This window comes from Wyeomyia smithii, chromosome 2 (assembly GCF_029784165.1).
Source record: "Wyeomyia smithii strain HCP4-BCI-WySm-NY-G18 chromosome 2, ASM2978416v1, whole genome shotgun sequence".
Taxonomy (NCBI): domain Eukaryota; kingdom Metazoa; phylum Arthropoda; class Insecta; order Diptera; family Culicidae; genus Wyeomyia; species Wyeomyia smithii.
Genome location: NC_073695.1, coordinates 173,252,951 through 173,268,086, shown reverse-complemented (window position 1 = coordinate 173,268,086; position 15,136 = coordinate 173,252,951). Strand labels below are relative to the sequence as shown.

At 39.3% G+C, this 15,136-nt stretch overlaps 1 long non-coding RNA gene across 2 annotated transcripts; it reads right to left on the bottom strand.

Moving 5' to 3' along the window:
* Positions 1-6,876: 6,876 nt before the first annotated feature.
* Positions 6,877-14,271, bottom strand: LOC129721389 (uncharacterized). Of its 2 annotated transcripts, XR_008727385.1 has the most exons (6): positions 14,164-14,271; positions 13,686-14,056; positions 13,104-13,201; positions 12,452-13,036; positions 11,870-11,967; positions 11,709-11,802 (listed from the first exon to the last, which is right to left on the bottom strand). It is a non-coding gene; the product is annotated as an uncharacterized LOC129721389 (long non-coding RNA). The 2 variants fall into 2 exon arrangements; XR_008727386.1 differs by lacking the exons at positions 11,709-11,802; positions 11,870-11,967 and adding an exon at positions 6,877-7,327.
* Positions 14,272-15,136: the final 865 nt, after the last annotated feature.

Sequence of the window (15,136 nt, the reverse complement as noted above, 5' to 3'; positions counted from 1 at the left end):
TTTTCGAGTCTATCATAGTTGGTCGATTAATCGATAACTAATTTATCTTTTAAATCTAAGTAACACATAGAAGTAAGAGTCTTTCCCGTGAGAAAAATCGTCGTTCGTCGTAATGTAGCTAAACTGATACATGATGGCAGAAGTCTCGCGGTTATAAAAATAGTACCTTCAAGGTTTGGGACATTTTAAGCAATTCTTCAACGTTGGATATTACTCCGAATAGAACAAACGGTCTTTCCACCAATATAACCTGCATGGCAAGCGATCGAGACAATCAGCTGTTTGTTACTGGGGGCGAAACAGGCAGATTAATGCCCACGGGGCCGATAAAAACCCCGATAGCCTGACTCGATTCCCGTTGTCATGATTTCACTCTCAAAAACGCAAGATTAATATGTTCAGCAAAGTGTTCAGTTCCTAGTTCACTTTTTCCAGCAACGGCTACAGTGACTTTTGGTTTTTGTGTTCGTTTTTTTGTGTATACTGGTAAAACCATTATGTAGAATATCAGATATCTGTGTAATATCTGTATTATACTAAATGTCTATAAAATCTGTAGGCTTATGCGTGTCTGTATCGCAACACAGAAAGTCTGTATAATACAGATTTGTCTGTATATCTGGCATCTCTGGTTCCATGGATCGATCTGAAAAGTTACACGGTTGTTATAGGACCCATATAGAACACGAAAACTCGAGAGCGGGGGCCTAGTGTGGTTGGTAACGTCTCCGCCAACCACGCTCGACGCCTGGGTTCGAATCCCACCGCCGACATAGGTATCGATGGTTGTGAGGTGGCGTGATCCACTCACAACCAACCCAATCTGGTCTAGATTCAATCCTAGCCGACACCGGGAGATTTTCTGAGGCGAAAAATCTCTGGGATCACGCCTTCCATCGCATGAGGAAGTAAAGCCGTTGGCGCCGGTCCGTTAATAACGGATCGTGAGTTAGGGTGCTGGGTGTGGAGTCGCCTCCCTGGGCGTCGGTGATTGGCCACAACAGTGGCGGAACTAGACCGACGGAAAATAAGCGAGAATAAAAAAAAAAAGAACACGAAAACTGCATGGGAGCGAAAAAAAAATACTATCGCTTTTTTCCCATATAACCGTGTCCCGTGATTTGCACTTCAAAATGCTATTCGGTCGTTAATTTATTCAACATGTATCACGAACGATCCAATTTTATCAAGCAACTTTGAAATTTTAGGAATTTCCATGTCCCCAAAGAATTCAGCACACGTAAACTGTTTAAAATTAAATATGAAAATTGTCAAATGTTTACAAATATTCACTTTACTCAGGCTTAACCAAAGAAATAATTCACGCAGTGAGCGTTGTGTGGTCAAGTATCGAGATTTATCTGAATTATTCACATTATTGAACATGTATCAAGATAGACAGGTTTAATGTCTAATCTCCCAGATATTTAAAAAATAATGCAGATTTTTCCTGATTTTGGGACCGATTACAGGAAACGAGGCGAGCAATTTGCCACTGACGAGCAAAATGTTGTATCAGGAAACGCGAGTGAAACTTGGCTGGTGACAGCTGAGTGGAGCAGTTTCGCAGACGAACTACTCGTCCGAGATTCAGCCGACTCACCATCTGTTATAGCTAAATTGGCCAGACGAGTAACTCGCTGCTCACCTCGTTGACTGTAATAGGCCCCTTTATTTCCTTTAGCCCGCAAAACGGTCATCATTTTAAATTTTACAATTTTACCTCATAAAATGTTACTTTAAGAATTTTATCGGAGAAAAATGTCCTTTTGTTTTTATTTTTACCAGCGACAAATTCGAACTGGCAACCACAAATGAAAAAAAAAATACTGGGCAATCTCCAACAATGTCTAATATTAGGCAACATTCACGTTTCTGTTAAAAACTTACCGACTTGTGTTTTGCAATATGAGCTTGGTGATTGAAGGTAATTGCACTGCCGTTCCACGCATAATTGTCCCATGTTACTTTTTTGTCATTTTTACTTCTCATCACCAAACTTTGTTTTTCTACGTATATTTCCAGAAAAATACGTCAACAAGAATTTTTTGTTTTGAAAATGTTTAAAAAAAATACCAAGTCTGTTTGTCCCATAGTTGAGTTTCCAGGCATATCTGTCCCACTCTTCACAATTAGTTAACTATATATCGTTATTACGAAGCGTAGGGTTCAGAAATACTTGAAACTGGATGTTATGAACTTCTTAAGATTGCGGAGGAGAGTGGGGAAGTCTTCTTTCAAAAAAAGGGGGGGGGGGAGAGGGCATTATTCTAAAACACAATAGCTATTTTTTGAACAAACCACACTTTTTATTGAATCGTCAAAATGGGAAAAAAGTGAATCAAAAATGCATTAAAAACTTAAGAAACAAAGGTAATTGTTTCTATTAAACAGTCTTACTTCATTTCTTTGTGGGCAAACTTTTAAAGAAACTTAATTTATTTGCTGGAACAACTGTATGAAGCGTCGACAGCAATGCTTGCTTTCGTTCCGCGTCAATCCCTCGAGGAGACTTTTGAAACGAAAGGTGTTGGTGCAGCGTGAAATTTTTATCAGCGATCTTTTTTTTTTGTTTCTTGGAGAATAGGTTGCAATTAACTAGGTTTTCGCCATCTACGGAATCTGAGTATGCTATTTCGTATCGACCTTTGTTGAACTGGACGTTTCTTATATTATCAATAAACGGTCGAGGGTGAGTCTGGTTCAGAGTATATTGACTGACTGTTAATCTCGTTTGGAAAAAATCAGACGTCTGCATATCAAGTACTTCGACGTTCTTCGTGGCTCTCTCGTCGAAGGTCACACGTTCATGCCGCATCGACTTTTCCACCGCAGCATGGAAGCTGTGGGGGGGCATGAAGTGTGTCCTGGCTCAGAAAACTTCAAAACGATTTGTTTTAGAACAGTGTCGGTCTTGTTCAGCAGTAGGACAACGTGTTGGAAGAATCCCCAATTTTTGTTTTGGGCTGAACAGTTGTCCAGCCACAAAGTTATTTGTTCGAGGTGTCCATAGTGTTGGAAGACTCTGTGGAAGCAACTCAGCACATCGTTACTACTACGCCCAGCGATTTCCTCCGACCACAGGGAACGAACGGGTGTACCTTCCAACGGGCGCAAATGTTTCATTGTATGCCAAAATTCTTTGAGAGAAGACAACTGTCTTTAAACCATCCATTCGAGGCAGTTGTATCACCTAAAATTAAAAAATGAAACCTATTAAAAATACAAAAACAAACTCTAAATATGTAACAACTACTTTTTGCAGATCCACTGCCATAACAAGCTGTTTGGCAACAGCTTTTTCGCCATCTGCGTGGTATTCTGCTCGGGCTTGTTTTGCGTAGTCCAGATGTTTGGCTTGAGTAGTGCATACAGTACGTTCAGAATTTCCAACATCATGTCCCGAAATCTTCTGGTGCTCTTCCGAAGCGACACACAACTCGCACTCTTCGTGTCCCAATTTCACAAAAGAAATGTTCATTTCTTTTAGGACTGTATTATACAGAGAGTAGGACACTGTGGTATCATGTGTAGCTTGGTAATCATCGTGCATGGCTCTTTGTGTCAAACCTGATGGCAGGTATAAGCGATTGGGCGCATGCTCCCTTCTGTAGTGCGATACCGTTGGTCCAAATGTTAAAATGTGAGCCTTAATTGCTTCACGGGAGTCTTTGCTCCTCAAATACTTTCCACGCTTAGTGCGCCACGGAACACCCTCGTCATTTCCAGTAATGCTCCGATATAGTATGTTCCTAAAATTAATAGTTATTTATGAAACTAACATTGTTTTTATACCTTGCGAATCTCACCCGCATTGTTTGCCGAAGCAAATCGTATTCAAAAAAAATGTTCGACACGCGGTCACTGGAACATCGTTGGCTGTAGGAAGACTGCATATGTATGATCGTTTCTTTCGCAACTCTTTAGCACCATCACGGGTTTTACGTCGGTCTGTCACACTGGCAATACTCACATAATTTTGTATGAAAATGCGCTGACCATCTGCATTCAGACTCCAGTAGTTGTTGTTGACCTTCTCTCTGTCATCGTGGGACAAATGGTCCACATACTTTTTGCGGCAACCACAATCTTCCATGATAATGGAATGTGCCACTTTCCGTTTCTTAGCGGAATCCTCTCTCTGGATTTCTTTTTTGGTCTTTTTTCTCGCCTTTTGACCTCTTGGAGTTCCGAAAAAGCTTCCGTCAGAATAGTCGCTTCTTTCTGCAGGTTGCTCTGGAAAGCTTCTCTTATCCGGCTCGACACTTTTTCTTGAGCTACCAAATCGCTCACCTGATCCGCCGATGAGATCAAACCCGAAAAATTCATAATCACTGTCATCACTTCCGTATGCTTGCAACATGGCCAATGCATTCATTTTCGGTTCTGAACGAAACTTCCGATAAACGAAACAAGTCGACCCACACAACACACGATGTAAACAAAACAAACAAACTAAAGCGTCATTTGCACGAGTTAGGTGGTGCGATGCGAAATTCACAGTGGGACTTTTATGCGTGGAATTTGCCAATTCATTTTATAATTCCAGGCATAAGAGTCCCACTAAACAATTTTTCTGTTAACGACCGTAAATTAAATCCTCAAATGAAGTATTTGATAATTTTCATTGGATATGTTTGTCTTTAACGCAATCTCAATCACAACCAGAGATGCCAGATATACAGACAAATCTGTATTATGCAGACTTTCTGTGTTGCGATACAGACACGCATAAGCCTACAGATTTTATAGACATTTAGAATAATACAGATATTACACAGATATCTGATATTCTACATAATGGTTTTACCAGTATACACAAAAAAACGAACACAAAAACCAAAAGTCACTGTAGCCGTTGCTGGAAAAAGTGAACTAGGAACTGAACACTTTGCTGAACATATTAATCTTGCGTTTTTGAGAGTGAAATCATGGCAACGGGAATCGAGTCAGGCTATCGGGGTTTTTATCGGCCCCGTGGGCACTAATCTGCCTGTTTCGCCCCCAGTAACAAACAGCTGATTGTCTCGATCGATTGCCATGCAGGTTATATTGGTGAAAAGACCGTTTGTTCTATTCGGAGCAATATCCAACGTTGAAGAATTGCCTAAAATGTCCCAAACCTTGAAGGTACTATTTTTATAACCGCGAGACTTCTGCCATCATGTATCAGTTTAGCTATATTACGACGAACGACGATTTTTATCACGGGAAAGACTCTTACTTCTATGTGTTACTTAGATTTAAAAGATAAATTAGCTATCGATTAATCGACCAACTATGATAGACTCGAAAAAGAACAATCAAAACAAGCAATAAAACAAAACAATCTGACAGGTCGACAAATAATTAGGTATCAATGTATAGGTAACTTTTTTTCGCAGCAGTATACAGACTTATACAGACATTTTTATGGATTATACAGACTTGCCAAAAAAAAGTCTGGCATCTCTGGTTGTAGCGCAAAGCACACTGTCTCTTCTTTGTGCGAGCGAGATTTCAGGAAGTCTGTTCACAACTGATGTAGGGATGGGAAATATCGACTAAAATGGCTATCGATAATTATCGATAAATTCCCTGATGCCATCGATAACTATCGATAATTATCGATAGTTTGACAGCCAGAACCAGATGAAGAAAAACAACAAAGTGTTGCTCCCGTTGTGGACAGGAACAATATTTAAAAGTCTATTCGCACACATAATTCGCACTTAAGCGAAACCACGTCGTTGTCCGTATAAGGTAGAGTGAGCGAAAATGAGTATCCCTCAATTTTCTAACAATTTCAAAGTGGATTTCATGTGAGAGCGAACAATCATCGAATTCTCTTTAAACAAAGGCAAGGCCAATATATTTTTCCAGTTCTGGCATCATTGTGGAGTATAAATGCCAATGCGAGGAAAATATCAATAACTATCGATAACGCGGAAAGCTTAACGATTCTATCGATAACCAGCAACAATCGATACTATCGATAATTATCGATAGGTTTCCCATCCCTAAACTGATGCACTTCCCACGCCTGGCTCACCTATTCTATAGAAATATACTGTTTTCAACTAGATAGGCCTAACTATCACAAACAATAAAAATAATTCACTGAATATAACCTTTTGCTTTTTGCCACTGTTGGTTCTTAAGTTGCTTGCGTGCCACTTCGACAGTCATAGTTTCCAAATATTGTAGTCCGGGTTCTCTAACTTTTTAACTATTGCTTGTAAACTATTCACATCGAACTGAGTCGGTAGTTCTCACAGAGTAACTGTATACAAAGTTTATTCGAAGTGGCGATTAAACGGAGGGTAAACAAAACGTATGCGATATCTAATTCTATACCTAATGGAAACTGATACCCGTCGACAAAGGGTAAACAGCATTACTTCTTCTTTTTAGCTCAATTATAAAAATGACTCGTGTTTTTCTGCTCTGTTTTTTTTAACAGACTTGCAGTCAATTGTTAGTGTATAGTAGACTTTTGGAATTTTGTTCGGGATCAAAAGCTTTGCGCTTCGTCTTCTCGGAAAAAGCTCCCGTGCAAAATTTGAGCTCAATCAGATTTCGAGAAGTGGACCCTCAAAACGATTAAAGTTTCACATTCAATTGCGGGGCACGCGCTCGATCCTACTGACTTCAACAGTCTCTCCCGGGCCGGGATTCAAACATAGCACAACTTGCATAGAATGTCGAGATCTTGTTTTTCAACAGATTGACTTTTTTTTCGGACTGGGAGATTGAATTGAATATGAAATGAAGGATTTGAATGAAATTGCTGTAATGTTCATGACAATAGGTAGTATTGAAACAAATCCTATATCACTGTATGACACTGCTGGTATAAGTTTTATTATGTGTTACCGTTTCGAACCTTCACCCTATAATACCCATGCAAGGAGATTGCGTTTCATGCACGGAGGCGCAGTATAGTAGCGTTCGGGATGAATTGTATGCAGAAATAGGTTGGGTGTGCGATAAAATTCAATTCTCCTAAGATTAATTATGGTTGAACCTGAATACAATTATTATTAAAACAAGTAATATAACTTATAAGAAACGATAAAATAACGAAATATCAACTCCTAGGATCATTAGCATGTAGTTATAAAATAAAAATGTAACGGCTAATTTAAAAAGAACTCGCGGTGCAATACACAATCCACAAGTCTCCACACAGAAACAATCGTTCATTGAGAACGCAAGAACTGCAGTTCAGTGGCTAAGTAGTCCAGGAAATGAATAAAAAGAGCAGGTCCGTTCTTCCTGTGAAACCGCAGCGACGATCACTTTAGGTCAATTGGCGTTGACGGTGTTGCTGATATTTGTTTGGTTTCTGCGTGCGAAAAAGAAAGAAGGAAATATTTTTGCTTTTGTCATCACGCACATTTTGACAATTACATACGAGAGTTCACGTAGGTGCGAACAGCCTTCGAAATCTCTTTCAACGCGAATAAACCGAATATCACATACATAAGACATACGTAACACTGGCGTTTTTTTCTGGTACACGTTTCCCCATAGTACTCCGTACCTCGTCCTGTCCAACTGCTCGACAAAAAATGGACCAAATGAATTTTCTTTTTCCCGGATTTAGGAGTAGGAACAAGACAAATGCAGGGCTGCGCAGGTACACTGCCTTAAAAAACAACTCAAACAGTGATTTTATTCAGATGGTGGTACCATTCGAGTAGTTCATTTTGTACCAACTTTTTTGGAAGATTTCTTCCTGAGTATTACGTATGTCTTATGTAAGTGGTATGCAGTGCATGCAATTTTATGAAATGCGAAAAATGAACGAGAACTGAAGATGTGACTTTGGCTGGGAAAAAATATACCTCATCCAAACGGGACATAAACCGTTGCGTGGAGATTGCAGTTCATGTTCTGTTTGAATGAGGTATATTCACATGCATAAGGGGCCGTTCAATAATTACGTAAGCATAATTTTCCACTTTTTCGACCTCCCCTCCCCCCATTGTAAGACATCGTAAGATTTTTTGATACCCCCCCTCCCCCATAGTTAGATCTTACTGCCAGCATGTAGAGTTTTTTTATTTTAGTTTTATCATTATGAAGCAAGCACAGTACTTCGTTTCCTCTTCTGTCCTTTATTCGAGTAATCCCGAATTTCCTTCAATGAATTTTACCGTCCACGCTTTCATGAACATGGGTATTTGAACAGCTGTAATAACAATATTGTTCTTACGTAAGGTAATCAATTCTCCCCCCTCCCTCCTCTGTAAGATAGCGTAAGAAAATTGCATACCCCCTCCTCCCCTATTTGCTTACGTAAATATTGAACGGCCCCTAAAACATACGTAACACTGGCGTTTTTTCTGGTACACGTTGCCCCATGGTACTCCGTACCTCGTCTTGTCCAACTGCTCGACAAATAATGAACAAAATGAATTTTCTTTTTCTCGGCTTTATCGAGCCCCAAAGAAAATCCCATAAGAAACTGTCAAAAAGTTATTTACAAAACCAATGCATCATTTTTCGTGTAGGGACGAGACAAATGCAGGGCTGCGCAGGCACACTGCCTTCAAAAACAACTCAAACGGGGATTTTATTCAGAGGTAGGTACCATTCGAGTAGTTCATTTTGTACCAACTTTTTTGGAAGATTTCTTCCTGAGTATTACGTATGTCTTATGTATGTGGTATATTCTTCTCTGAACCTGAGTCACATCCTCAGTTCTCGTTTACCCCCGTTGATAAAACTTTATGCACTGCGCTTTTATATTATTTTCTGATAATCATTGGCCACTATTCGGCTTATTCGGCCCAATTATGTAAGATACTTTTCGGCGGGCCAAATATTCGGCAAAATCCAATTTTTGCTGATATTCGGCCGGCCGAATATTCGGTGCATCTCTAATATAATCTAATATAAAAAGGTGAATATCTCATAGAAGGAGCTACCGATTTGTGAAGAGTTGGTGATATAAAAAGAGGCAGGTAGGCGATTCAAAGACCGAATCACGATTTCTTATCCTGTACGAGTTAGCATCTCCGGCCCTAACCTACATATATATTACTCTAAGAGAGCCTTTTATTTGACCTCGTGGTAGGACCCATTAATTATAATAACGCGGAATGCTACCGGAGAATTAGCACCGCCACCTGCATGAAAGGACAGCTGAGATATCATTTGAAATGGAGAATACCTTTATTATTTTATTTTGACATCATCAAGATACTCGTCAGAGTAATCGGAACGATTTCAGTTCTGCTGGTTGTTATTGGACATTGGTTTCCTTGCCGGTCTAGCATATTTTCGAGTTGGAAATATTTTCGACTTCCTTAGGTGGGGGCTCTCTTATAAATCACATCGAAGTTGACAGTTGGGCTTATGCTTTGCTTGCTGCTCACGCAGGAATGGCCTCGTCGGGATTGTATCGACTTTGTGGATGATTACACTGAATGTTGGCTTAACTCAGATGCAATTAATGTCTTTTGGCTGACAGTTGCAGATAAATTGATACCGACAACGCTTTGTCGATGAATTACTTGATTTTTGACGAATATTTTCTCTATTCGAATCGCTGCAAAGCATTGGATCAATTGTGAAGAAATTTATATCTGTGATGAAAACCAGTTCGTTTTGTTTGCTTATCTGGTTTAATTGTTTTATAATAATTATCTTGTAAATAAATCGTCTTTCTCAAACCTTTGTAGGGGTAAGAGGTGGGACCAGCCATGTCCAAAACACGCTCTGCACTGAGGGATATATTTGAAACACGAAACGGCGTGCTTAGCAATTGCCACTCAGTGTTGGTGTAAGACAGACGGCACGAAGGGCGAAACTTGAAACACCGAAGCCAGTGGCATTGTTATACGATCGCCACATGTGCCTCAAGCTTCGGCAAACACCGGAAACGAGGGCTTTACTTTCAGCACCGTAGCCGAATGTTTGAACTTCGTAGAAACACCTCGGTCGCTGCTACATGGCTCTGCTAGGCCTAATGCGAAGCGAAACATTTCCAAAAATACTCACATTGTTGATATTATTCTTTACGTGAGACCAGAATTTTCCGAAGCCAGATTCACCGGCGCCGGTGTTTGCCGAAGCTTAAGGCACCAGTGGCGATCATATAACACTGACACTGCCTTGGTGTTTCAAGTTTCGCCCTTCGTGCCGTCTGTCTAACACTAACACTGAGTGGTGGTAGCAAGACACGTCATATCGTGTTGCTATGCAAAAACCGCACCAGTGCAGCACGGTTCAGTGTTTATACCATTGCTGGGTGGGACCATCATCATCATCATCATATCAGAAGAACAACAGGAAGCCACCCCGTGGTTGATGCCCCGCCTTTGAGGTTACATGCGCTCGAACTGGAGGCTGTGAAGACCGCTAGAACCGTCCAGAGTTAGAATTGACGTCGCCAGCTCACCAAGTGTCAGCCGAACTATCTAAACTAAACTATCGGCAGATCAACAGAAAATACCGCCCAGCGGTCGATCCCCGCCTTTGAGGTCACACGCGCTCTGGCTTGGGGCTGTGACGGGCCGGGGAAGTATTTCCCAGCAGAGAAGCAGCATAACGCGAGCAGTAGCAGTAGCAGAACGGTCGGCCGACCCGCGACAGATTGCACCGTGAGTCATAGTACTAAGCAAAGTGGATAGTAATAAAGAGATTAAGGTAAAGCTGTGGTTTTTCGAATTACATTGATCTGAAAGTAGACCCGGAGCCGACCCTGAGTACCTTCCTGTGTCTCAAAGTCGAGCAGGCGGAAAAGAGCACCCACTCCGGAAGTCCACAGAGGAACGACCAGGGACTTGGGGCTTTCTAGCAGCCTGCCCTTCTGGCAGGTTGAGCGATAACATAAGGTGGCTCTTTTATTTCCCTTAGGATGGCGCGAAAATGCCAAAAATTTATAGCATATTAAGGACAGTAGTGTTCAAACACCTCTATTACCATCATAGAAAATTGTGAACATTTGTGATTTACTTATTTTTCTTGTCGGAAAAATGAAAAATATGAGAATTTGAATGGAATCATAAAAATAATAGTATTGAAACATTTCATTCATATTTCATTAGGGTGGTTTGCTTGTTTTTCATAAAAATTGTCCTTTAAGTCAAAAAAATTGAAAAAAAGTTCATTTGTTGCGGACATTTGGAATTTTATCAGAGTTTCAGAAATACGATTTTTTTCGAATAATTTTTCTAGATAACACTGGATCTAGACCAGCGGTTCTCAACTTTTTTTTGTTCGCGTTCCCCTTGGCGATATTTTTCATATCGATTGTACCCCTGGCTTGGAATGTTTTCGCAGAGTGGGAGAGAGTAGTGATAGATCATGTTGCGTTAGTCTTGTTTAGGTTTCAAATTAAACTATGGTTTGGTTGATTGCTACAGTTCTAAGAGCAAGATTGAAAAACAAATAAAGTATTTGAGAGAAAAATTGCTTTGTCCGCCATTACTGATTTTTTTTTCGCGTACCCCCTGAAGGCTTTCGAGTACCCCCAGGGGTACACTTTATACACTTTTCAACTTCCACAGTTAGAGTAGCATTTTGATTCTTTTCTCTTGAACTGTTAACATAGAACTGATCGGATTATATTCAAGAAACTGACGCGAAGCGTTTCGCTGACATGACGATTTAGAAAATAAACATCAATTCAAGATAAGTGTGTTTTATACATGTTTCAACTCCATGCTAGCTGTGGAAAGAAGGGTAGATGGAGAATACTCACAAATGAAATTTATATTTGAGTTGCGTTGTTTGGATTCTTGTGTATCTGTTTATGGTTAAGGAAATCATTCTTTTAATCCTCCGTCAGATGAATTGAACTGGTCAGAGCTATTGCGATTTTGAATTCCATTTAAATGTATTCAATACTAAACAAATATCTCGAATTTTATTTTACCGAAGCATGTCCTGGTCATATATCCAGAGCCGGCTGACCAATTCCAGCCTCGTCATCGATGACATAAAGGACTATAATATTTTTTTTTTATTTTTGAGCTAAAATTATTTAAAAGAGAGACAAGAAAAATACAAAATATGATTGAATACTACAAGGTATACAGAGTGATGAATGGCCAAACGTTAAAGTCACTATAATTAAATGAGTAGTAATAATAATACGGGGTATACAGCTCTAGGGCTTGTATGAAATGGTGACGTGGGATGAAAAATTGTGATTAGAGAGATTTTTTACATTTTTTAGTTAGTCCCCACAGACAGAATCTAGTCATTTGTTCTGTGCATAACGCATTTTTGTTCTCAGCCTTCCCCAGAAATCCTTTTTTAGAAATAAATTTTATTATACTCGAAAGAATTTCGATATAGTTCCTTTAATGTATTTTTGTTCAAAATATATTCATTTGACACGGCACAAGCGTATCGTTGATGATGAATAAGCACCAAGAATTTCTCATAATGCGTCTAAATCATAATTAATTCTAGCTCCTCAAAAACCAATTCTCGCAAATCCAACAATACTTACGTTATAGTGGCACGCATTTAGTTCCGACCAGAAGATCGTAGGTACCTCGTATTTCTTCAACAGAGGAAGTAGACGCTTCTGTAGACGTTCCTCGAGGTAGATATCCCCGTTTACAGTCCAGGTATTCACGAACGGCACACTCTTTTTGTCACATAATCAGATCGCCTGCTAAATCAGATTTTCTACTTCCTTACTTCCTTCGGAACATCAAACTTGTGCCGGGCAATGAAGAACAGTAGCCTCGGGAGCTGCCGGAAGTCCGCCTTAACGTAAGTCTCACACAGTTAGAGTAGCGTTTCGATTCTTTTCTCTTGAACTGTTAACATAGAACTGATCGGATTATATTCAAGAAACTGACGCGAAGCGTTTCGCTGCCATGACGATTTAGAAAATAAACATCAATTCAAAATAAGTGTGTTTTATACATGTTTCAACTCCATGCTAGCTGTGGAAAGAAGGGTAGATGGAGAATACTCACAAATGAAATTTATATTTGAGTTGCGTTGTTTGGATTCTTGTGTATCTGTTTATGGTTAAGGAAATCATTCTTTTAATCCTCCGTCAGATGAATTGAACTGGTCAGAGCTATTGCGATTTTGAATTCCATTTAAATGTATTTAATACTAAACAAATATCTCGAATCTTATTTTACCGAAGCATGTCCTGGTCATATATCCAGAGCCGGCTGACCAATTCCAGCCTCGTCATCGATGACATAAAGGACTATAATATTTTTTTTTTATTTTTGAGCTAAAATTATTTAAAAGAGAGACAAGAAAAATACAAAATATGATTGAATACTACAAGGTATACAGAGTGATGAATGGCCAAACGTTAAAGTCACTATAATTAAATGAGTAGTAATAATAATACGGGGTATACAGCTCTAGGGCTTGTATGAAATGGTGACGTGGGATGAAAAACTGTGATTAGAGAGATTTTTTACATTTTTTAGTTAGTCCCCACAGACAGAATCTAGTCATTTGTTCTGTGCATAACGCATTTTTGTTCTCAGCCTTCCCCAGAAATCCTTTTTTAGAAATAAATTTTATTATACTCGAAAGAATTTCGATATAGTTCCTTTAATGTATTTTTGTTCAAAATATATTCATTTGACACGGCACAAGCGTATCGTTGATGATGAATAAGCACCAAGAATTTCTCATAATGCGTCTAAATCATAATTAATTCTAGCTCCTCAAAAACCAATTCTCGCAAATCCAACAATACTTACGTTATAGTGGCACGCATTTAGTTCCGACCAGAAGATCGTAGGTACCTCGTATTTCTTCAACAGAGGAAGTAGACGCTTCTGTAGACGTTCCTCGAGGTAGATATCCCCGTTTACAGTCCAGGTATTCACGAACGGCACACTCTTTTTGTCACATAATCAGATCGCCTGCTAAATCAGATTTTCTACTTCCTTACTTCCTTCGGAACATCAAACTTGTGCCGGGCAATGAAGAACAGTAGCCTCGGGAGCTGCCGGAAGTCCGCCTTAACGTAAGTCTCACACAGTTAGAGTAGCATTTCGATTCTTTTCTCTTGAACTGTTAACATAGAACTGATCGGATTATATTCAAGAAACTGACGCGAAGCGTTTCGCTGCCATGACGATTTAGAAAATAAACATCAATTCAAGATAAGAGTGTTTTATACATGTTTCAACTCCATGCTAGCTGTGGAAAGAAGGGTAGATGAAGAATACTCACAAATGAAATTTATATTTGAGTTGCGTTGTTTGGATTCTTGTGTATCTGTTTATGGTTAAGGAAATCATTCTTTTAATCCTCCGTCAGATGAATTGAACTGGTCAGAGCTATTGCGATTTTGAATTCCATTTAAATGTATTCAATACTAAACAAATATCTCGAATCTTATTTTACCGAAGCATGTCCTGGTCATATATCCAGAGCCGGCTGACCAATTCCAGCCTCGTCATCGATGACATAAAGGACTATAATATTTTTTATTTATTTTTGAGCTAAAATTATTTAAAAGAGAGACAAGAAAAATACAAAATATGATTGAATACTACAAGGTATACAGAGTGATGGATGGCCAAACGTTAAAGTCACTATAATTAAATGAGAAGTAATAATAATACGAGGTATACAGCTCTAGGGCTTGTATGAAATGGTGACGTGGGATGAAAAACTGTGATTAGAGAGATTTTTTACATTTTTTAGTTAGTCCCCACAGACAGAATCTAGTCATTTGTTCTGTGCATAACGCATTTTTGTTCTCAGCCTTCCCCAGAAATCCTTTTTTAGAAATAAATTTTATAATACTCGAAAGAATTTCGATATAGTTCCTTTAATGTATTTTTGTTCAAAATATATTTATTTGACACGGCACAAGCGTATCGTTGATGATGAATAAGCACCAAGAATTTCTCATAATGCGTCTGAATCATAATTAATTCTAGCTCCTCAAAAACCAATTCTCGCAAATCCAACAATACTTACGTTACAGTGGCACGTATTTAGTTCCGACCAGAAGATCGTAGGTACCTCGTATTTCTTCAACAGAGGAAGTAGACGCTTCTGTAGACGTTCCTCGAGATAGATATCCCCGTTTACAGTCCAGGTATTCACGAACGGCACACTCTTTTTGTCACATAATCAGATCGCCTGCTAAATCAGATTTTCTACTTCCTTACTTCCTCCGGAACATCAAACTTGT